The 22,473-nt window shown below is 44.1% G+C and overlaps 1 long non-coding RNA gene across 1 annotated transcript; it reads right to left on the reverse strand.

Moving 5' to 3' along the window:
• Nucleotides 1–2,428: 2,428 nt before the first annotated feature.
• On the reverse strand, nucleotides 2,429–22,473 carry LOC131447274 (uncharacterized). The gene is made up of 3 exons (XR_009234014.1): nucleotides 22,377–22,473; nucleotides 3,419–3,516; nucleotides 2,429–2,998 (listed from the first exon to the last, which is right to left on the reverse strand). It is a non-coding gene; the product is annotated as an uncharacterized LOC131447274 (long non-coding RNA).

Below are 22,473 nucleotides of genomic sequence, written 5' to 3' on the forward strand. Positions count from 1 at the left end.
TGCATGGATTGAGGGCACGAGGTTTTATGGCAGCACTTTAAAGGTTAGTAAAAATCTATTCCTACAAATTAAAAGCCAACTAAACCCTTTTTTTTCCCTGGGTTTTATCCTCCCCTCCATCCCCCGCTCCCATTCTTTCATCACTCAGCCAACACCCACTTCTTCCTGTCATGTACTTGTCATGCTTGTTGGTGTGGACTCTGTTGTGTTCACATGTACCTGAAGTGCCGTGGGAAATGTCAGATCTCTTCTGTGGCTGTGGAGAAGCCACTATAGGCCCGAGTGTCATCCCGTCTTCCAAGGCCTAGGGCGAAGACGCCGTCTCCAGCTCCCCGTCTACTCGGGGCCTGTGCACGTTGGCTGGAGCTAACGGGAACATACACATCGATGTACAGCCTCCCTGCCATTTAACCGCGGCGCGCATACATGTCAAGCACGTCACACCCCCCACGGTGGCTGCCGCGCTTTAGATTCCACCTCGCTCTTTCCCCCCCCCTCTGTATATGGTGAAGGTGCCGAGTGAGTCCTCAGTCGTTGTGACATATATAGGTCCTATGTGTTTAATGGCATGTGTGCGAGGAAGAGATGGTATAGGCACAGGATCGGGGGTTTGTGTCAGTCACAGAGACACACAGATCACCATCACTTCTGCTCAATTACGCTTTATGAAAGGAGAGGTGGAGGAGGAGGAGGAAGAATGAGGGGAAAGGCAAGAGAGAGAGAGAGAGAGGGGAAAGGAAGGGAAGTCAAGATCACAATTATAGAAACTGGAACTCGTCCCCGAACTTCAAAAGGCAAATCACTATCTCCCATTTCATTCAAGATTACTGTCACACATTACATATCGTATGTAATTCCACTCACACGGCCGCTAATGCTCTCTTGGTGTGTGTTTTACACAGAAACATCAGCCTGTATGGCCCACATTTATTACTCTGATCCATAATATGACATTATTGCCTCATCTGTCCACCCAACATTTCTCAAGCCCTAAGGCACTCGTAACTGAAGTGACAGACGGCGACAGTGTGTGTGTGTGTGTGTGTGTGTGTGTGCACATATGTGTGTGTAGGCAAGTGTATATAAGCTGGAAGCGTGGCGCAGGTTGTGTTTGAATTGATGGCCAATCATTGTGTTTTTGCATGTCCATATGTTTCAACCCGCAGCTAGATCCGCCATCTGTCTGCGTATGATGCTAATTTAGCTCTCCTGTCATAATCGACTGTCTCTGTATTCCCCACAGTCTGCAGTTGCCTCGCTTTGTTGCCTGTGATACACACTTGTTACCAGGCCACTTCCTGGCTTCTTTAAGTCGAGCTGGTGGTTAAAAGGTAGGAGCCCTGAGGGGTCGCATGTGTGTTAGTGTACTACGCTAAGCCATGGGTGCAGTCTCTCCATGGCTCGTCTCAGGCGTTGCCTGGGGAAACGTGTCAGGGTATTTTCTGGAATAATCACTCAATGCTGGGGTGTTTACCCACTGCTCACAGAGTAGTTTGATCATGGAGTTCAAACAGGTGAAGGGTGAGTAAATGTGTACATGCATGTGAGGGTGCATGTGTGTCAGAGTGCCCTTTTGTCACACTCGCCACGTTCCAGGTCCGTGCAGAGCCACGCCACATTTCAGCACACGTGTACACTGCATTTTTAGTCCTTCTTTGTCTCTTTTGACCAAAACTAAAGCTAGTCACCTGATGACAATGACGAGGCCTTAAAGGTATACTTCACCGATTTGCATTTAGCTTTGTATTACTAGAATAGGGGCAGTATTTTTGAAAAATTGTGCTTCCCAACCTCAGTTTCCCTCAGAGTTGAGAAATAATCTTTACTCTTTTCTTCGTTACACGCCCACCAGTGACACTTGGTCCTGTTAGCATAACTGTTAGCAAAGATGGCCGACACTGTTGGGAATGGGAATGAGGTCCCGTCCCCGGACGAGTGGGTCGAAAAAGTGCGGAATTAGCATTGTGGTTAAGCTAAGCTAAATGCAAATTGGTGAGGTATTCCTTTAACACAGAGTGACTGTTTGCTAGGTAGCATAACCTATATAACTATGTTTACTTGGACTTTAAGAGGCTGGGTTGAAATTGTGGGATAAGTTAACCAACAAATGCAGCTGTTCTGTCAACAGATGGTGACTGCCAGAGGCTCAAAAGCAGTGAACCACCACAGAGAAGAATGCTAAAGTCAGTGAGCTAACTCACATACAGCCTCATGTATCTAAAGTTTGCAAACATTGGCCAGAAAAACCTAGAGGTCATACAGGTCTTATAAGTTGTGTCCAGACATTCAAGTTCTAAAGTTCATGGTCTCTGGGTTGAGAATCCAGTGGGCGAAACACTCACTCACCCACTCGATTGTTATGCATTTTCCAGAGATATGACCCCTGTGTGTTCATGTGGGCTCACATTTTTCAGAAATGTGACCACGGAGGCTGCATGGCTGGAAAAGTTCCAGGGAAAAACTCCAGAGCAATATTTTGCTCTCTGGATGATTTCTAGAAAATGTATGAACTTTAGAACTTGAATGTCTGGAAACAGCTTATAAGAGATGTACGACTTCATTGCATGTCTGCAGTCAGCCTTCATGAGGCTCGACACGCATCACCACCCTGAGTGTGCTAAAGTGAGGAAGGATGCATTTAATTACTTTTCCATTGCTGTAGCCTGACTCACAAACACTCATTTTCACGTGCCAATCACAAAGAGCATCTTCTGTGGTCGTGGTGAGTGTTACCTCAGTGTTAATTCATTGATGCTTTGGTCTCGTTCTGATTTCATGGCACTTTTCACTCATTTCAGTCACAAAACCTTATTACATTTGGGAATAGATGGTACAGAGAAGGGCCACATGGTTGGTGTAGTGGTTAGCACTCTTGCCTTTGCAGTAAGGAGACCCGGGTTTGAGACTCAGTCTGAACAAGGGCCATTCTGCATGGAGTTTGCATGTTCTCCCCGGGTGTGCGTGGGTTTTCTTCAGGTTCTCTGAAGGTTCTCTTCTCCTGTGGAGGATAAAGTGGTAGAAAATGAATGAATGTATGGTAGAGAGAACTTGTATAAAAACACACTAGTTGTTGTTCCCAAGAGCACTGCATACAGTACACTGTACCAACTAACATTTCAGTCCCAACTAAGCCCTTGTTTTCGGGCAAAACATCACATGGTCGGTCATAAAAAAGCTTATTGAGAGCAACAACTGGTTGAGATGTTCTGCTTTTCATCATTTTGCCAATCCTGCCCAAGTTTGAAACACTAAACACTTAATAGTCCTTAGAAAGACAAACCTTTAAATCCCTTTCTTGACGAGTGAGGTTCAGTAGAGTGACATTAATCTCCTCTATCCTACTTATATTCACTCTATAGTATCTGTTGCTACAAGTCAACCATCTGCGTTACACCACTATGAGGACTTTGTGACTCACCTTAGGGGACAGATATTGGCGCGGCACATCAAGAGGGGGCGATAATTAACGCAGCGCACCATGTTGTTAGCAGATTCCTGGCCTTTTCCCCCAGAGCTCTGCAAAAACTGTCAAGTTACCAAAGCTGCATCCGAGGGTTGCACATGCATACACCTATTCAGTGATTGTATTTGAAGGTAAATATGGAGACATTCCTGTGGGCTCAGGCTTTACCAGAGGGACAGATTAAAAACAGAGGCAGCCTGCATGTGTGTGTGTGTGTGTGCAGAGAGAGAAAGACAGATGCTTGTAGTAGAAGAAAGATAGAGACAGAAGGAAGACGAGTGGGTGATTGAGACAAAAGTAGATGTGGGGAGAGTTGAGTGTGTCCTGTCTGATAAACAGGAACATGGCTCATCATTACAGGAAACACCAGGAGACCACTGTAGCCCATCTGCCAGCTAATACATACTAATACTCTCACTGCACTGTACAGCCACCATCAAAGGCAGAGGACGCGGACATGGCGTGTGCGTGCGCTGCAGCACAGTTGTTGAAGCACAGGAGAGGGATAAATCAAAGTGGGCTTTTTTCAAAGATAGACCACGTGTGAATCATAATTATAGATGTTGATGTGCCAGCAAACAGTAAATCCATGTAAATTCACAGCTGGACTGAACGTTGAGGCAGTGCCTGTGGGTGTCTGTCTCTCCCGCCTGCATCGGTCTGTCAAATCAGCAGCTGAATGTCCTGGTGACAGTAATATAAAACGGCTTTCAAATAGGTTTGGATTGTATGTAAAGGAATCTAAGGGTTTATGATAATATATATACATATATATATATATATATATATATATATATATATATGTATTTATATATATATATACATAGATCAAATTTTGGCTGAATTGCTGATACACTTTCATCTTTTCCTCATTAAAGATATAATATGTAACATTTATGCAAAGTTGGAAAGTCATCAGTTCTATTTACTCGTATTAATGTAACTGAGTAGGTTTTCTAAGTATGTGTACTTAAATTTGTAATTTTACTTTGACTTAAGTATGTTTTTTGGAAGTACTTTTACTTTGCTACATTTTAAATCACATCCGTTACTGAGTAAATTAAGGTCCCTGAGTGAGTTTGTGACCTTTGACCCGTTTTCACATGATGTGTTTACATATTTTATTTTGTCAGCACTTTAATTTGTAAAGGTTTGCCTTTAATATAAAATAATGTGAGATTTGTTTCCCGTTTTGTTTCCTTTTAGCACGACACAAGAAAGAACCTTGTTAAAAAAGTAACTAAGTAACTTTTACTCTGAGTACATTTTAAACAAGCTAGTTCTTGAGTACAGTGTTAGACCGGTACTTTTACTTGTACTAACATATTCGTGTACTTCACAGTACTTTTCCCACCTCTGCATTTATGCATCAACATATCTAAAAATAACAAAACTCATGTAACTTCTTTTTACAGTTTTGTATCAACATTAGCTCTTTAAATATAATAATCTGTATATAATCTGTATTTCTATTCAAGGTAGCAGATCATTTTATATTGCTTGCGTGATTGCGACGCATTACTTGTTATCAGCTTTCCAGAACTTTGACAACATGTAGGAGTGGTTTGTTTTTGCTGCACATTCTGCCACCAAAGCTTTTTTCCACACTGCTTCACAATGTCATCAAACCACTGTATGTCTTGTCAGAAAGAATTGTTTGGATTCATACCCCTATAGCTGCAGAAATTGCATATTTTGTGCCTAACCAAAAACATACAGTAAGTGTACAGGCCGCGGCGTCATGGTACAGTGCTGTTAACTGACAGGACGATTTCAAACAGGTTTGAATCCCCTGGTGGGCAGTTTTGTCGCCCACTCAGGCATGCTATTACATTTGATTTGTGTAATTTTAGTTGCATGTGTGTGAGGTCTGAGTGGTGTAAACAGTAAATGTCCCCGGTGTCTTGAGGTATCACACTGAAGCGCAGCCACGCATACAAGCCTAAAAGGCTCTTTCTGAATCAGTGGCCAGGACAAGCGTGACCTTTTCAACACACATTAAAACAGGGTCACCTCACTGAGATGCAGGTTTGTGGGAGAGCGACATGAAGACGGGAGGAAGACGCAGATGGGAGACAGTGAACTCTTCACTTTACCTTGTGAAAAATGTGCCCTTTCCCTGGCACTGTATTCCCCGTGTGCATCTGTCCATATGCGTTCCTTAGCTGTGCAGAAAACACGTATACTGTATGTGGTCATGTAGTCAAATGTGCCGGGATGATTTGTTGGGAGAGGTTTCAAAGTCACTCTCCATGAGGGTTAATCAGAGCAGAAAAGACGGCGGTAAGAGCGGTGTTTTACATGTCGAGCAGGCTGTAGCTTCGATCTGTGGCCGTCCACGTTGTCATTTTTCATAACAACTTTGTGCGTTCCCTTATAGGCCTAAATAAAACGCACGCATGGGTGCACTTCCCCTACCTCAGCAACAATCTGCACGAAAACCGTCTCCACATATCAAACCAGCGTGTGTGTGTGTGTGTGTGTGTGTGTGTGTGTGTGTGAAAACGCTTCTTATGTGTGTGTCCATGTGTGCAGGAGTGCATGTGTGTCTCAGTGCATCAGACCAGTGAGGAGAAGAATAACCCAATTATAGAGACAGTCTGCCTCACAGACATACAGTATGTACACGGGTAGAGAGAGAGACAGGCGTGCGTGTGTGTGTGTGTGTAGGAGACAAAGACGAGCACAGAGTGAGGGAGAGTGATTTTTGATGAAAAGAACACAGCAGAGGGAGGGAGGGGGGGGGGGGACATTGCAAGGCTCCAATGAACAAATGCAGAATGAAGTGAACAAAGGTGAGCTGGTAAATACACAACCATCTCTGAAAAATTCTAATAAGCGGGAAGAAGTCAAATATTGAAATACTAGGATGTATTTAAATGAGTAAATCCTCAGGGTGGAGCTGCACCATGCAACGTACAAAGTACCTTTCCCTTTGCAGTTTTTTTTTAAGGGGAGGGAGGGGAATACGGCCCTCAACCTGACAATTTGGAGGATGTGGTTGCATAGCAACAGACAGTAGCCGACTACCTAAAAAGCAAAAAAAAAAAAAAAAGCAAGGCTATTTGGCTTGTTAAATATTCTCTGCCTGCCAGAACAGCTTTCACAGCCAAATGTGTTTCCATGGAATCAGATTCACAAATGCAGGTTTACAAAACACATAAGGTAGATGCTCTTTTTACCCCCCCCAAACTGTGACTTTATTACATTTCTTTTATCTGTAGAAAATCAAACATGGACAAAGACGCAGGCACATCATTTATTTATCTGTAGGAGATAGCCCCCATGTTGCACGTGATATAATATTCAATATGACAAAAAAGATGAGTTGTCATCATTAAATCACATACTTCACTGTCCAACATGAAAAGCACATAATATTGCCTTCTCACTTTATCTAATAAACCCGCACACAATGGGGAATTAGCATTTGAAAAGGCATTTGTGTGCGTGTGCGCCACAACATGCGTCGGGGATCAGAATCACGGCGTTTTGTCATATTACAGATAAACACAAAGCAATTTCCCCTTGAATTTATTAACATTTCAGACATGGATCCCTCCGTGTTTGGTCACTCAGGGATGCGCGTGTCCTGCAGGTCGTGAGATTTCAATAAAGCAATAAGCTGCGAGGAGTTGTTTGCCCGCCTGTAAAGTCAGCCGCAGATTAAAAGAAGACGCGAGGATGTTCCACCCAAAGGACAAACAAGAACACACAGCAGCTGTAGTACACTACCTGCCACTGAATTATACATCAAAACACTCATTTTTACTTATAGTCTCATTTGTGTTGAATCCACACTCGCCCTGAAAATCAAAGCCCCCCCCCCCCTCCATGTCTCCTCAAGCTTTTGCCAACTTTGCAGCCTCTCCTCTATCTGCAGCCGCGGTTATTAAGGTTTTTCGTTTGCACATGAATAGGGCGCCGTTGCTCGGGGACATATTGTAAGTGACTGCTGTTGATCTTGCCACCAGTGTTTCTCACAAAGCTGTGAATAATAGATAGGGAAGCTGACCAGAGATAATATGTAGCCTCATTGAGGACGTAGCTCCTAGCGCATGCTACGTCTGAGAGAATTCTGATATTTTCTGCCTCTTTCTTTCTTACTTTTGCAAAAGCCGCAGAATGTTCCTCTTTCTGTTGGCTCTCATGCATTTATTAATAACAGAGTTCCTTTCAAAACATCTCCTCTGGATAAGATGGATAACACATTCCTTTTATCATACGCTCACCCTCTCACACACACGCACACATACGCACACATATGCACATGCGTCGTATATATCGCGCTGACAGTGATGAGCTGTGAAATCGGATGGGAGGGCTGGAGTGCGGTTTTGTAGCCTTTCAACACATAAATTTGGGTCACGGAATAGATTATTACCCCACACATGTCACCCTGACACTGATAGATACACGCAATCCCACACCGCTCATAAATTACACATGCTCCATGAAAATTAATGCACTGTTTAAACTGGTAAATGATCACTCTGTAGCATGGTATGCACTGTACATACAGCTTTGTTTCTCTTCCTACCGTATGATTATTCATCATTGACTAATATAGAACTTGCATATTGTATATTCATGTAATAATTACACACAGAACTTCCCCTCTGACTAACATTAATATAACATAATAGTAATGTTATGTGTGTTAAATGAAAGGGCAGCTCATTTTTGTGTATTTTCATCATTGTCAGTACTTGAGCTTAATTGAAAGTGCCCTGGGCTACTTCAGCGGGTGTGCGCTTCTGGATCGCAGAGGCCGTATCAAAAGGATCCTATAGAAAAATAAAGACAGTGCCGTTGCCTAATGGAAGCGTTCAGTGTTTGATGTCAATGACAGCTTTTAGGGACGCGGTGCAGGCTTCTCTCTCCCCTCCACTCACACATAATCAACATGAGTCTTGTATATGAGTGTGACTTTGTGTGTGTGTGTGTGTGTGTGATGTTTCTGAAGGTGCAAACACATGGAATACCAGTTCAGCTGCCCTCGGAAGCCAAAGCATGGAAGAACAAGTACTTTCCTGAGGTTGTGGCGCTGCTTCCTAACAAGGTCCCACATTTAAATGAAAAGATTTACATCGTTGGTGTTTCAGAATTTATAAATTCATTTCAAAGTCAGACAACTGTACCTTGGTGAGGACAGAGAACCATTGCAATCGTTGTTAAAATAAAGCAGAATCTAAAAGTGCTCACATTCTGTACTTAAGTAGAAGTGCAGGTGCCATATAACTCCTTATATGGACGTCCTGGGCGTGTGTGTTTATAGGTCACATATTCAGGCTTTACACAATGTGATGGCTTATTTGTTGTTGTTTTGTCAAAGTTATGATTCATTTTATATCTCATTTTTAGTTGTGATATAAAGTAGCAATAATTGTGCAGAAGTCACAAAATTAGACCATTTTTCTTTTCGTTTTTGTTCATAAAATCATCCAAATTTCACAAATTCAATCCTGATTTTTAACATTTTGAGTACTGCTGTGTTTGTAGAGTTGTTTTTTTTCATCAGATGGTCTATAGGTTGTGCTGAAAAAAAAAAGAGGATATAAGACACTCTATATTGCACATTCTTATAGCCTCTGTATATACTGTATGTTTTAACATAGTGTTCTAAGGGTTAATAACTTGGCAAAATGAAAACAATTCTCGACGCACAATAAAGTATATTTCTCTTGTGTTTTTAGCAAACTGCACCGTGCTGGTATAGAGAAAGTGACCAGAGGAGGTCTCCTGCTCTTCTTTCCCTCTCTATTTCACGTCTTTTATGTTACGTCATCATCAGCAGAGTAGAAAGTGCAGAAATATGTCTTCAAATGTCGGGTGTAAAAGTACAAAAGTCGTCTGAAAAATAAGTACCAACACGGGAAAAAGCTTCTTAAGTACAATAACTTTTTGGTATTAGATATGAGACCGGGCTTCACCCTGTCATTCACCCCGACTCACCCTCTCTCCATACTTTCCATGTTGTGTGTGTCAGTTTATATTGAGAACTCATCTTTGGTGCCTTTCTGGTTTTGTTTCTAATGTAAGAAACAGGAAGTTCAGGCAAACTAATTGTGATTTCTTCAGGATGAACAGTAACGGCAGTTTACTTGTGATACATGGAGCTCAGCTCGGCCATGGAGAGATCATTGGCTGTCACAGATCACTGAAAAAACCCCATTGATCTGGATGTTGATGTGTTAATGAGCAGCAAAGTCTGTGTCAGTGAGACAAAAATGGGACCTCTACCCTCATAGCTCCTGGGCTGTCAGACCCTTTTATTCAGGTTCTGCATTTCTTTGTGTTTTTGAGTCACAAATTCCTAAAGTGTTTTTTTGCTTTATGCTCTCCACCATCGTTGAATGTCACTTACTCGATGTACTATTTACACATTTTCCCCTGAGGAAGACAGAATATAAATCAGTTGACAAGTGAATCAGGCTTTCAGAGACATTTGCTCCATTTGTATATTTTACAGTGGGAAACATTTAATGAAGCAGTTTTTCTGTCTTAAAGGTTTCATACAGTAATGAGTACAAACATCCGTTTCTTTTTAGATGAGTTGCGTTTGCGTGTTCATCCATACAAACACGCCAAACAACATATATCATGTGACAGTCCAGACACGCTGGGCATATGTGTGCAAGGGACTTGCAGACTTTATCCTTTGCAGCTTTATTAAGTTAACGGTGAATATAAGTACAAAGACTTATTTTATGAGAAAAACCAGGAGGTGAAACTGAAGAACAGAGCAGAGTGTTTTCAAACGTCAGTTAAACGCGTTATTAACGGCGTTAACGCAAACCCATTTTTATCGCGAGATTAACGTTCTTAAGCCAGAGCAAACGTTGTGGTATTTTTCACACGCTGTTGTAACAACTGGTAACGTTAGAAAAACTACAACACCATAAACAAAACAACAGACACTCGAGCTGGCCAGAGAGTGTTAGGCTAACGTTACATTTTGAGTGGATGGCGAGCGCTGTGTGCTTCTCCGTCTCCAACGCAGTCATTTCATTTCTCGACGCGCTCCCCACATGCAAGTCATGATGTCTGCAGTGTTACCAACCAAGCTGGCAGACCCCGAACCGCAGTAAGGAGACCACCGAAGACCGCTAGCTCCTTTAGCTCGGATTAGCTCGTTACGGCAACAACCCAATAAACCACGGGACTCTGTCTGCGTTGAAGAACGACACTTTATTCACAGTCTCTCTTATTATTGTGCGACTCTCACAATAAGAGGAAGAACTCAAAACATGCAGCGTGACAGAGATATTGTCTCAATAAAAAAAAAACCTCTGCACAAAGCAAGCAGATCCACTTTTCTGTGTTGATAAGAGCATTAAAATGATGAGGACAGAAAGAAATCAAGGGACATTTAGAATAGATAAAAATGCGCGATTAATCGCGAGTTAACGATGACATTAATGCGATTAATCGCAATTAAATATTTGAGTCATTTGACAGCACTCGTCAGAACACACATGTGGACAGAAATGACCCAAGTGTGTGTCTGATGTACTCAGAACTGTCAGAACTGTGATCAGATCACCAGAGACAGATATCGATATCCAGTGTGAACAGGGTATGAGACGCAGGGTGAAAGGCCATCGACATCTCTCCTGTCAGTGATGCTCACTGGTTTTGTGAAAAACGCTCTAACATAATTCCTATAATTATTCACTGCGAGGTTTATTTCCTGTGTGGTTCCTGCTGCTTGGCTCTGAGGCGACGCAGAAAAGCAGCTTTGTTTTGTCGAAATGTGAAGGTGACAGACGGGAGGTCCGCCTCTCTCGCCCCCACAGATATCACCTCCTCTCTGTTTGGTGCACATCAAGGGGATTAGCCTCTTTTTTCTCAGGTAAAAAAAAGTCCTGTTCGAGATTTGCCTCTAAACATCATTTCTAAACATCTCAACATCAATCGATCAGCTGGGGGAACAGATTTAAGCCACTATAGATTCACCTACACCTCCTACGAGACCTCGTCTTCATGGGTTTTAATTCCCGGGAAGAAAAGATGGAGGGAAGGTGAAAGGGAGGAAGGAGAATGGAGGGGAAGTAAAGATGACGGCTTCCTCCCACTGGGTTTGCCTCCAGCTGCTGCTGGTGGGGGGGTGAGATGTGAAAGAACACAAGCAGTCTTTCTTTTGATTTCTATAATTTTTTTCTGTCGTTTCTCTCAGTCAAGTGTCCTTTCTTAAGACTTAATACCATATTTCTACTTCTTCCTTCCTTCCTTCCTTCCTTCCTTCCTAATTCCTTCCCTTCTGCTGTCTGTAAACAAGGCTGCACAGCAGAAGTTAACAAACATCAGTGCTCTTCGTTATAGCGTCTAACCGTCACAACCATTAGAAGTGCAGAACCTGAAAAAGCCTTATCAGTGTTTTCCCTCATTCCTGCTGATATCAGCTGCTCCTCTCCTCCTCCCACACACACACACACACACACACACACACACACACACATTGTTATCTCTGCTATCTGGTGTTGTTTAGCCAACTCAGAGCTAATCCACTGTGAACCCAACTCCCTGGATTGTGCTCAGCAGTTTGCAAACAGATTTGGAGAACGTGCACACACACACACACACACACACACACACACACCCAGTGTGAGAGTTTGGCCCTGGAGCAGAAAACATCACGCTCCAGTAATGTGATGCTGAGGCAGAACTGTGGTACAGTAGCGTTGCATTAACATAAATGTGCATCTCAGCACAAGGAAAAAGGGGAAACATGAAGATAATATTAGTACAGTCTGCGTGTGATAGCTGTCTGATCTCTACTGAGCTGAACCCAGTGTCCTGACAACACACACACACTCACACACACACAACACAACACATGCCTGTTAGAACCAGTCAGTCCGTCTTCTAAGATTAGGTCCATGACTGACTAACAAAGTTATGCCTGAAGTTTGGGCTTTTCCCTTTGGCTGCTGCTACAGTTATGGTGTCAGCACAAGTTCACTAAAAGCTCAGATTTGATGTTGTGAAGATTTCCCGGGGGCCAATGGTCCCTTCAGAACTTTTATTTTTAACAGTACAGATGCACTGTTTTATAATAATGTCATTTCCATTGTCACAATTCTCGTTTTTAAATGACAATGGAACCAAATTTAAGCCATACAAAAATGGCCTTTCTTTCACAACAAATGCATGTATCTGTCTGTCACAGGTGGGTTTCGAACCCGAGACTCCGACTGAGGGCCATACAAAATCTGACCGAGGGCCATGATTGGTCCACAAGCCGGACTTTTGGACTTGCCTGCTCCAGTGTGTAACATTACATTTAAACAAATGTGTGTGTTGTTAAACAAGTTGCTAATTTGATGCCAATTTAACTTATCACCCACACATGAGTCTCACACATGTGTTTCTCAGTATAACAGTTATTTATTTTTATTTTTTGTGTCTGTGGCGACATTCCCGCACTGCACACAGACTGAGCAGGCGAGGCTGAAGAAGCGCACGGCGCAAGTAAAGCGAGACTGCTTCTCAGAGCAGCACAACAGTATGTCTGAAAACAACTACATAAAAGTTTCAGATGTGGATTCTACCGCAAAAAAATTCAATTATACTTCAGTAGGACTGCACAGATCACAAATTCAGATTCCCCCACACGTCTCTGCGTCCTGTCGACACAGATGCACAGTGGACGTGAACGGTCCAGTGATGATCAAGTTTGTGAGCATAGACAGGTTTTTTCTCAGCTAAAAGCCTTGGATCAGCACACGCCACAGGGCTAAATCCACACCTGTGTGTAACTGTGCCAATTTGTGCGAGGAGTCTGTTTACCTTGCAGCTGAATGGTCACTTGCCAGCAAGTCTGCATAAACATGCCAATTCACTCTTTAAACGCATTAAAAATAGCCTGGCTCTAGAATAACCTCCCCGCCCCCGCTTCCTTAATGTTGTAATTCATTTCCTCGTATGAACTTGTTTCCACTTCTTATAAAAGCAGTTTTTCTTTTTCCTCCTTTTGGCAGTTTTTTAAGCGAGCGAGGACGAGAATGTGGAGGAAAGAGAGAGAGAGAGAGAGAAAATAATCTCTCTTTCATTTAAGTTCAGTTTTCAAGACTGTTGCTTTTTCTAAGAAGGAGCGAGTATTTTAAGAATCAGACTTGACTTCATGACTCAAAAGGAATATGGATGTTTTTGCAGAGGGAGCAGCCCCCTTTTGAAATGACTTTCACTTCTAACGTTCCCTGGCATGCTCTCTGGTCTGTACACTAACTCTCTCCCTCTCTCCCTCTCTCCCTCTCTCTCAGGAGACCTGGTTAGATAAGAACGCCTGGGCTATAAAAGCAACGAGGAGCCTGGGGAGGAGAGACTGACACGCAGAAACATTCAGTAAGTGTAAAGTACGGAGGCACAAAAACCAGAATGTGCTGTTCTGAAGCGATGAAAACACACACAAAGATGTGGGTGACAAACACAGACAACCCATTTTCTTTTCTCTCGTCTGATCCTCGTCTGATTCCTGTCTCCTCCTCCTCCTCCTCCTCCTCCTCTCTTCTTGAAAGTTTCTATTTGTGGACTCCCTGGAGGCCTCTGCTTGTCGTCGCTCTGCTTGTATTATCAGCGCGCGGTCAGTCTGGGCCGGCGTGAGCTGTTTTGGCTGCGCCGTCTCTCACACTCACATACTGTACGTTGTCATCAGAGAGGCGGTGAGTCCACCTGTTGTTGTCCGTGTGCCAGCAGTCTCTGCTGTTACTGTACACACGCGGCTCCACACCGTTGACTCAGTGTTGTGCAACAAACAGAGCTCGCTGCTCGCTGCTCTGCTTGCGTCTGCAGTGATCCAGTTAATGAGCGAGAACTCATCCGCTCCGCAGCACTTTCTCAACCTCGCCCAAAAGCAGCAGGGCCAGCCCAAGCCTTTATGGGGCCCTAAGCAGGATTTGATACTGGGGACCCCTCCCACCACCTCACAGTAGCCGGTGCTTGACTATTTTTGATACAAATGTAACACTATACATTCATTTTAGTTGTGTTTTTTACACCAAACAGAGTGTAATTTGGACTCAGTTTGGTGACACTGAACTTAATTAAACAAATAAACCAGTTAAATGACCCGAAATGACCAAATCTTCATCTCCAAAATAGTTAGAATGTCTTTTTTCTCCACACGTTATTGGGCCCCCCCAGGTGATAGGGGGGGCCCCAAGCAGCTGCTCAGTCTGCTTAGGCCCTTGTGCCGGCTCTGAAAAGCAGAGTGAGAAACCTCTCATTTTAACAACCCCCTTTTTTTCAGTGCGTTGAAAAAGGTTAATTCTGACACACGGGAAACGCTCACATTCTGTGATATTTCTCTGTCATTATTATGATTATTATCATTATCTGTGCTGAAGGTTTAGCATTTCCCTCAACAACTTTATGAGCTGATTAAGAAAAGGACGACAAGTGGACGGATTTCACAGCTCTTAATTGTTTTTCATGCTTCAGTTAGAGTGTGAGACGATGAGTTATTGCAAACAAAAAAGTTTCCATATGATAACTGCAAGTTTCTCCCAGTAGCTTTTTGTATAGCCTTCAACGAGGCAGATGCTCCTACAAATACAAAATACCTTTAATGCATAAAAGCAACATTATGTCACCACTTTGATGACCTTTAAACTTGCTGGTCCTGATTCTATCTTCTTCTATTCTTCTATGAATCACTTCTCACAGAGATCAACCAGAACAGTTAGCGCCTGGAAGCCTCTTCTTTGTGTTTTCAGTCAAACTCTGACCTGTTTACTGTCCTCTCACCTTACTAGCCCCAGTGTGGCTGTCGCCTGCGTCTGTCTTGACATTAAACAAATCACTTCCCGTGTGCGGCATGGGAAAGTCGTCAGGCGAGACGAAATCTAAACAGAGAGTCTGTCAATCAAGATTGTGCAGTGAATTCATTTGACCGTGTACACCTTCAGATGTTGGTGTCCACAGGTAAAAGATCTCAGATAGATGATGAAACAGGAAAAAAGGTCTGGAGATAAACTGTCAGGGATTATGTACACCTTATATCTTTATACATCACAGTAAATAAAAACACACACGCACTGGCTTCTATCACCTCAGAGGACATTGCAGTGATTTACATTAATTTACTCTCCTAATCCAATCCTAACCCTGAGCTCAGACTAACTTTAAAACATGTCTGCCCCTTAAAATGTAGTAATTTACATTTTGGGGACCTGATTTTTGTCCCCATAAAGTGAAGACGTAAACAGATTTAAGTCCCCACAACATAAGAAATACCAGGTACACACACACACACACACACGGTTTCCATGACTTCAGAGGACATTGCATTGACTTACATTCATTTCCTGGAGTCTTACTCTAACCCTAATCCATAATTACTACTGGCCTAATCCAACTTTAAAACATGAAGACAAGTCCCCTTAATGTGACTGTTTAAACAGATTTAGGTCCCCACAACATAAGGAATACCAGGCAGACACACACGGATCAGGAAAGAGCCTAAAGGACTCAGCGACTCCGCGTCTCTCAAGGTTTTCCTGTCATGGCAGAAACGCCGCTACATTCCCAGCTCAAGATTTGACCAACACCCTGACGCTAATCAATGCAATGCACCCTGGGCATTGCTAGGGGATGACCCCTGTGTGTGTGTGTGTGTGTGGCACACGCACACACACCTCCTGGGAGAGCTGACCGATTACGCATCATAACACAGCTGATTTGCCCAATGGGTTGACACTCACTGTCCAGTTCAATCAGCTTACTCTTCCCCAGCCGACCCAGCGGTGTGTGTGTGTGTTGCCTGTGCTTTAATCTCGATGGTGCTTTTATTCCGCAGCTCTCTCAGCAGCAGCAGCGTCATGTGTCGCTATACTCGTAAAGAAAGGTGTGTCATGGTTTTGGGTTTTTCTGAAATAGAAGCCATGCTGGGAAGTAGTTGGAAAAGTGTTTGACAGAGTAACTCTGTGATTTACATACATCTGTACTCATAAATAGTATTGTGCCTGAGGCTGATGATATACTGCGGCTCACAGTCCAAATAAATTCTCTGCAAAACTTCCAAACAAACTCTTTTTTTGGAGCTTCACATGCTGAGTATCCCTAAAACCGAGCTTGGCCCCATCACAGCGGATTCCTCGTGACCTCTGGAGCACAGAAAAACTAAACGCTCAGGGAAAAGAAAGAAAAGCTGCTTGTTTGCCTGTAAACTCCCTATTAAAAAGATCTGTGGGCTCAAACCGCACTCCTCTGCCACTGTCAGATGGCTGTTGTTTGTGATGGCAGAGGCACAGCATGAAAGGGTCTGGGGGTTTAAGGCAGCTACTAGTTTGGATGTCATTTGAGAGGGACATTAAGACGTAAAACAAAACACACAAAATACTGCAAGGGGAAAACATGCGAAACTTGAAAGCCGACATGAAACACACCCTGTAGTTATGATGAAATGGTGAGATTTACTGTGGAGGAGCCGTGGCACACAGGCAGCGATGTATGTGCAGGAGTAAGATATATGCCAGATGGAGCCAGACAGACACACGTACACACTCACACTGAGTCCAGTCTGTGCTATTATAGGAGATGGGGAAGAAAAACAGTCTGACTTGGCAAATGTACATATGTGCACTCGTGTAGGCAGTGCAGTCCCTGTACATATGGGGAAGTATAGGGTCTGGCACATGTTGAGTGTGGTGACCCACTTTTCCTTACATCTGGACCTGATAACTCCGCTCTCTTGCAGAAATGGGGGAACAAAAAAAAAAAGGTTTGGACAGTGACATCTCTATCTGTCTCTATCTGGACTGACTTTGAAAGTTGGCAGCAGCTGTCCACAGTTTCCTCCATAATCAGACAGAAGGGAGTGTGTCATGTGAAAGGAGGACCGTGCCCCTCGCCATCATGTATGGAATCATGCGCATAAATTATAGCATGTACTTTTCAGAGCTGCTCTTGTTCCTGGCGTGGTTTACATTTCATATGGATCGACTCCAGAGCTGTTTCAAGCCATTGTTTGGTTTTGAGTGGATTGAGGTGACGTGCTGCCATTTCTTTACTCGCACAAGCCATTTATTCTGGAAAATCGAATTTTTCTTAAAGGTGCACTCCCTGATTTTGTCTTAGCTCCCGACAATACGTTGAGCTCTTAAAGCTGCAGTGCATAACTTGAGTGTTTTTTGTTGTTAGCCCCATTTGTATGGAGGTATATCTGTGCCATCCATTTGAATTTCTAACACTTAAATTTTTGTTCCATCGAAATTGCATTTTAAAAGCCATCAAATTTTTCAAGAATTACATTTTGCCTTTGATCATTTTCAATGTTGAAATCAAAAAATTTGATGTGTCAAAAAATCACTGTAAAAAAATTCAGTCTTAAAAAATTCAGTTTAAAAAACTTTATTTTATTTTAACATTGGAAAAAATGAAAATGTGACATGGCATCCTATGTTAAAGGGGACATATTACGCAAAATCAACTTTTTAACCATTTTAATACTTATATTTGGGACTCTACCAGTCACCAAAGTGTGGAAAAAGAAAACTCCGTCATGTTTTCGTGGTCCCCCTTAGTGTAAGTATAGGCGATAAAACACTCGATGTTGAATTCCCTGCGTTTATGACGTCAGAATGCGCATTTCACTGCGAATGTTACCGCCCCACCAGTAAGTTTACTTCGAGAGCTCCACCTTAGCTCCACCTTGTCCCTGCGAGAGTGCAGGCGAGGGAGGAAGAGCGGTATTATGTCAACGCAGAGGGACAAGTGTGCTGTTGGTGGCTGCACAGTGGAGCACAGTGTTTTACACAAACTTCCTCAGAGGATTTGATATATGAAGCTAATGTGCCGGATAAAGTCAGCAAACGTGTGTTCGTGTGTTCGCACTAGACTGCGGCCAGCGGTCGCCGTAATTAGTCAGGGGACGTATTTCACCGACGTACAAACACACACACGTTGTTAAGAAAAGGTCACATAGAGCTCATAACTGACCATTCTGACACGTCCTAATTAAACATATTTGTTCAGTACGTCCTCCATGACCGGAGCACAGACTCAGTCTGATACAATCACATATACAGCGGCGAGCGGCAGTTTATGCCGCTCGCCACTGGCGATCAGCGGTGCTGCACTCTCTGTGCAGAGGTGCTGCACTCTCTGTGAAAATCAGCTCACCGCGGCACCGCTGATCGCCACCGCGGCGAGCCGCCTAAACGGCCGCTGTATGCGTTTAGGCAGCTCGCCGCTCGCCGCTGGCGATCAGCGGTGCCGCGGTGGCGATCAGCGGTGCCGCGGTGACGAGGTCTCCGGAGCATAGTCACCGGTCTGATACAGTAACATACAGCGCCAGCTTATGCAGCTCGCCGCACGCCGCTGGCGATCAGTGGTGCTGTTCCTAAGTGTTTTTAACTGATTAACAGTTCGGCACTGTTCGGCTTGATCCTTATGTAGAACGTCTCTTCCTGTGACGGCACTCTGGCTGTTTTCTGCGCACGCTGCCATGTTGATATTGTCAGAGAACTAGTGGAGGGAGGGGGAGACGAATAGAGCTGTAAAGCGCTGTAACGAGGACAAATCAGAAACCCCCTGGAAGAAGTGGGTGTGTGTTTGCCTGTGTCTCATTTGCATATAAAGGGACCATGCACGAAAACCGAGCGTTCTGAAAGGGGCGGGTTTAGCAGGGTTATTGAACTGCTATGATGCTTCATCCTTATGGTATTTTGACCAAGGCATGTCACTGACATGTTCATTAGGACACCAGGGAACTATTTTAATGGGGGAAATAGGGTATAATATGTCCCCTTTAATACTATCAGACCTGAGTGGGGGAGCGTTGGTGTGTATACAGCAGCAGCACAGGGGCAAGTGGGGCAAGAGGTGTTTATTCTGTCAAACTGCTAAATAATCTTAAAGTGTTATGAGCGGTTGAATTCACGTGTGCAGCTGTCGCTCTTTCACACACACTGCGTGCAGCGTGAATGTCACCGGGTGACACGAGATCCAAACACTGCTATACTGAGAAACAGACAGAGAGAGAGTTGTGTGGCGCTGGTAGACTTAATCAGCACTGTGTGAACTCATGCGGCTGCGGTCTGAATGGAACAGACATGTGTTTGTAATTAAACGTTACGCACTGCACTTTTATTGGTGGTGAGTTAAAAGGAGAACGTGGCGAAATTAAATCATGAATACGCACAAAATGGGTGGAGCTGGGAGGCAGCTTGGTGACAAAGTGACTTCCAGGTTGTGAAGTGGCCGCGCTGAACTGTGGCTGAGTTTATTCATGAGTCAGGAATCCGTGTGAGTGTTTGACTTATAATATTCACTTACTCACAGATGCCCTGTGCTGTGCTGTCATGTCATTTGTCAGCTGCTGCGTACGAGGTCAACAATATGACATAGAAGCGTCTTGGACTCTTTGCTTTTCTCAGTTCCTCAAAGGTCAGTGATGTTTGTAAACAGTGAAAAAGTTCCTTCCCCTCTGCAAGCAAATCAACTGACAGCTATTTGCCTAATTCTATTGACATACAACAATTTTGTTGCAGCGTTAAAAATGCTGGCACAACAGAGGCAAACATCCCTCACACTAACAATCTGCTTTAAAAGTCCTCGAGTTCCTGCTCTGTGAAACTGAGCGACTGTATATTACGTCTGGACCCGTTCCAACAACAATCATTTTAGTTAACTCCTCAGTTCCACCACTAAACAGTTAAATAAACTACTGTTCTGCTGCAGGACACGTAGACTTTTTACTGGACTCGTTCAAGCTTTTACGGGGCACGTTTATGCACCCAGAGCATGTGTTTGCAGCAAAAAATCAACAATAAAAAACATTATTCTGCAGTAAAACATCTCGCCTGAGGTTGGCCGGGCTGAGTCATGATTCATTTATGCACAGAATATCACACACGGTCTATAGTAGGACTTCTATGAAGACATCATTCATGTAAATAAATGTTAGTTTTTGCATTCACACAGTTTTCTGTTTCATAAACGATGGCCAGCGAGTCTCCACCTCTTGTTGTGTGTAAGTGTGCTGTAAAAAAAAAACTGATTTTTTTAGTGGAAGCAGTGAATTCCTAAAGTCTCTCCTAGTTGCCTGGCAACCTCATCCGTTACTCTGCCCATAAAACTACAACTTACTGTTTTGGCATTTCTGTTTATTATCTGAGCGTCTGTGCTCGTGAGAACAGGATTTTCAGGACAGATTACGAGTGAGATTATTGAACCGCCGTGGATCCTCCGAGGCTGACTGACTGTCTGTGTGTATGAACTGTGTAGAAGTAACAATGTTTTGTGTGATCGCCACAAATCTCCTCAATCTTAGCTCCGCTGACGTCCACACACACATAACTCAGGGGTTAGTCCCTCATCAGATGAACCGTGAGCGCTGACAGTTGACAATAAATCACATGGGCTTTAGAGAAGAAACTCAACTAACCCTTTAAATGCCCCCAACCCCGAATCACTCTGTGAGAGTCCCTGACGTTATACTGGGACACAATGACCCTGTTGGTTTTCTCCTGTACCGTCTAATGTACTCGCCTCTTTCTCTTTTTTAAACTCCCTCGGGTCTATTGACGTTCACTTCAGGATAAAGACATTGTTAGTGTGACTGAGGAATGTTGCTTCAGAGAATGACTGGTGCTGCCACGCGAGGTCCCCGGGGACCACGCCAACATTAGTCTGATCTATCTGCTTTACTATTGGTATTGATCCCTGTTTAGTGTCAATGCCGGCACTGGGGAGTAATGATCACACACAGCCAGTCAGACACATGTCTGGCACACACACACACACACACACACACACTGTACATGCATGTCTGCCTGTACAGACTCACACATGGTACAAACTGTTCTGCTGCTGCCGCACTGCAGAGCCTCTGCTGCTCGCATGTGGAGCGAGCTGAGGCGAGCTGATGCAGCTGCAACAACCAAGCGAGACGCCAACTACACACAAACACACACACACACACCTCCTCTCCTCTCCTCTCCTCTCCTCTCCTCTCCTGTGCCTCCACTCTTCCCTCTCTGCAGCAGGAGACAGATAGGCGGGCAGCCAGAGACGCACTAATCCTCCCACAGTGCGAGACATTTTTCTGGTGGCACATGATGAAAATCAAGCCGCACTGACAGAGAAAAGAGAGGATGAGGATGAGGATGAGTGAGGGAAGAGTCAAGAGAGGTAAAAGTCAAGCGAGGACAGAGATGGGGGATTTTTAAACGATTATTATTATTTTTAAATGAGTTATTTCCCCTCTCTTCTTAAAACTGTGCACTCCTTTTCCCTTCTCACCAGTCTCGCTTATTCTTGCCCATCCTCTCTCTCTTCCTCTGCACCCTCCACCCCCACCCAACATTTCTCTCTCTCTCTCTCTCTCTGCCTCTCTCCCTCCCTCCCTCTCTCTCTCTCTCTCTCTCTCTCTCTCTCTCTCTCTCTCTCTCCCCGTGTGACTGAGGCTGATGTAGGTCAGTGCGTCTGGAGCCTGTCTGCTGCTGTAGCATGAGCGTCTGAGCCTGGTCCTCATCGACCCCTGCAGCGGCTGCCTCTGTGTCCGAGCTGAGGACACCGCTCTCTGGGCTACGTGAGGACAGAGCCAGCCTCGCCTGACCTGATCTGCCTGGAAGAGGATGCACATGCCATATAGGAGCACAGAAAAATGGATGGGGAGGGTGGTGGGAGAGCAGAGTGATACAGGGGTGGCTGTGTACTGTTGGAAGCTTCGTCAGTGCATGTTCTTTGCATGTGGGTCTAATACATAGATGTATGTTTGCAGGGAGAGACTCGACGGAAGGTGGAAGGCGTTGAAGTCGTCTTTCTCTGCTGTGGTGATACGCGGCGCTGCAGAGAGATTTTTTAGGGAACAATTTCATGCAGTGTTGCCTCTGCATCCTTCTCTTCCTCCTGCACACACTCTCCACACTGCCTCGTCCCACCCCCCCCCCACCCTCCCTCCACTCACTGTCTAACTTCTTTGTGATGCTCTATGTTTCTTTTCCCCAGACTCGATGCGCGTCCACGTCTGCAGCCATGGTTTTTTGCGGCGTAGGCGACCCGGC

Source organism: Solea solea, chromosome 20 (genome assembly GCF_958295425.1).
Source record: "Solea solea chromosome 20, fSolSol10.1, whole genome shotgun sequence".
NCBI lineage: Eukaryota > Metazoa > Chordata > Actinopteri > Pleuronectiformes > Soleidae > Solea > Solea solea.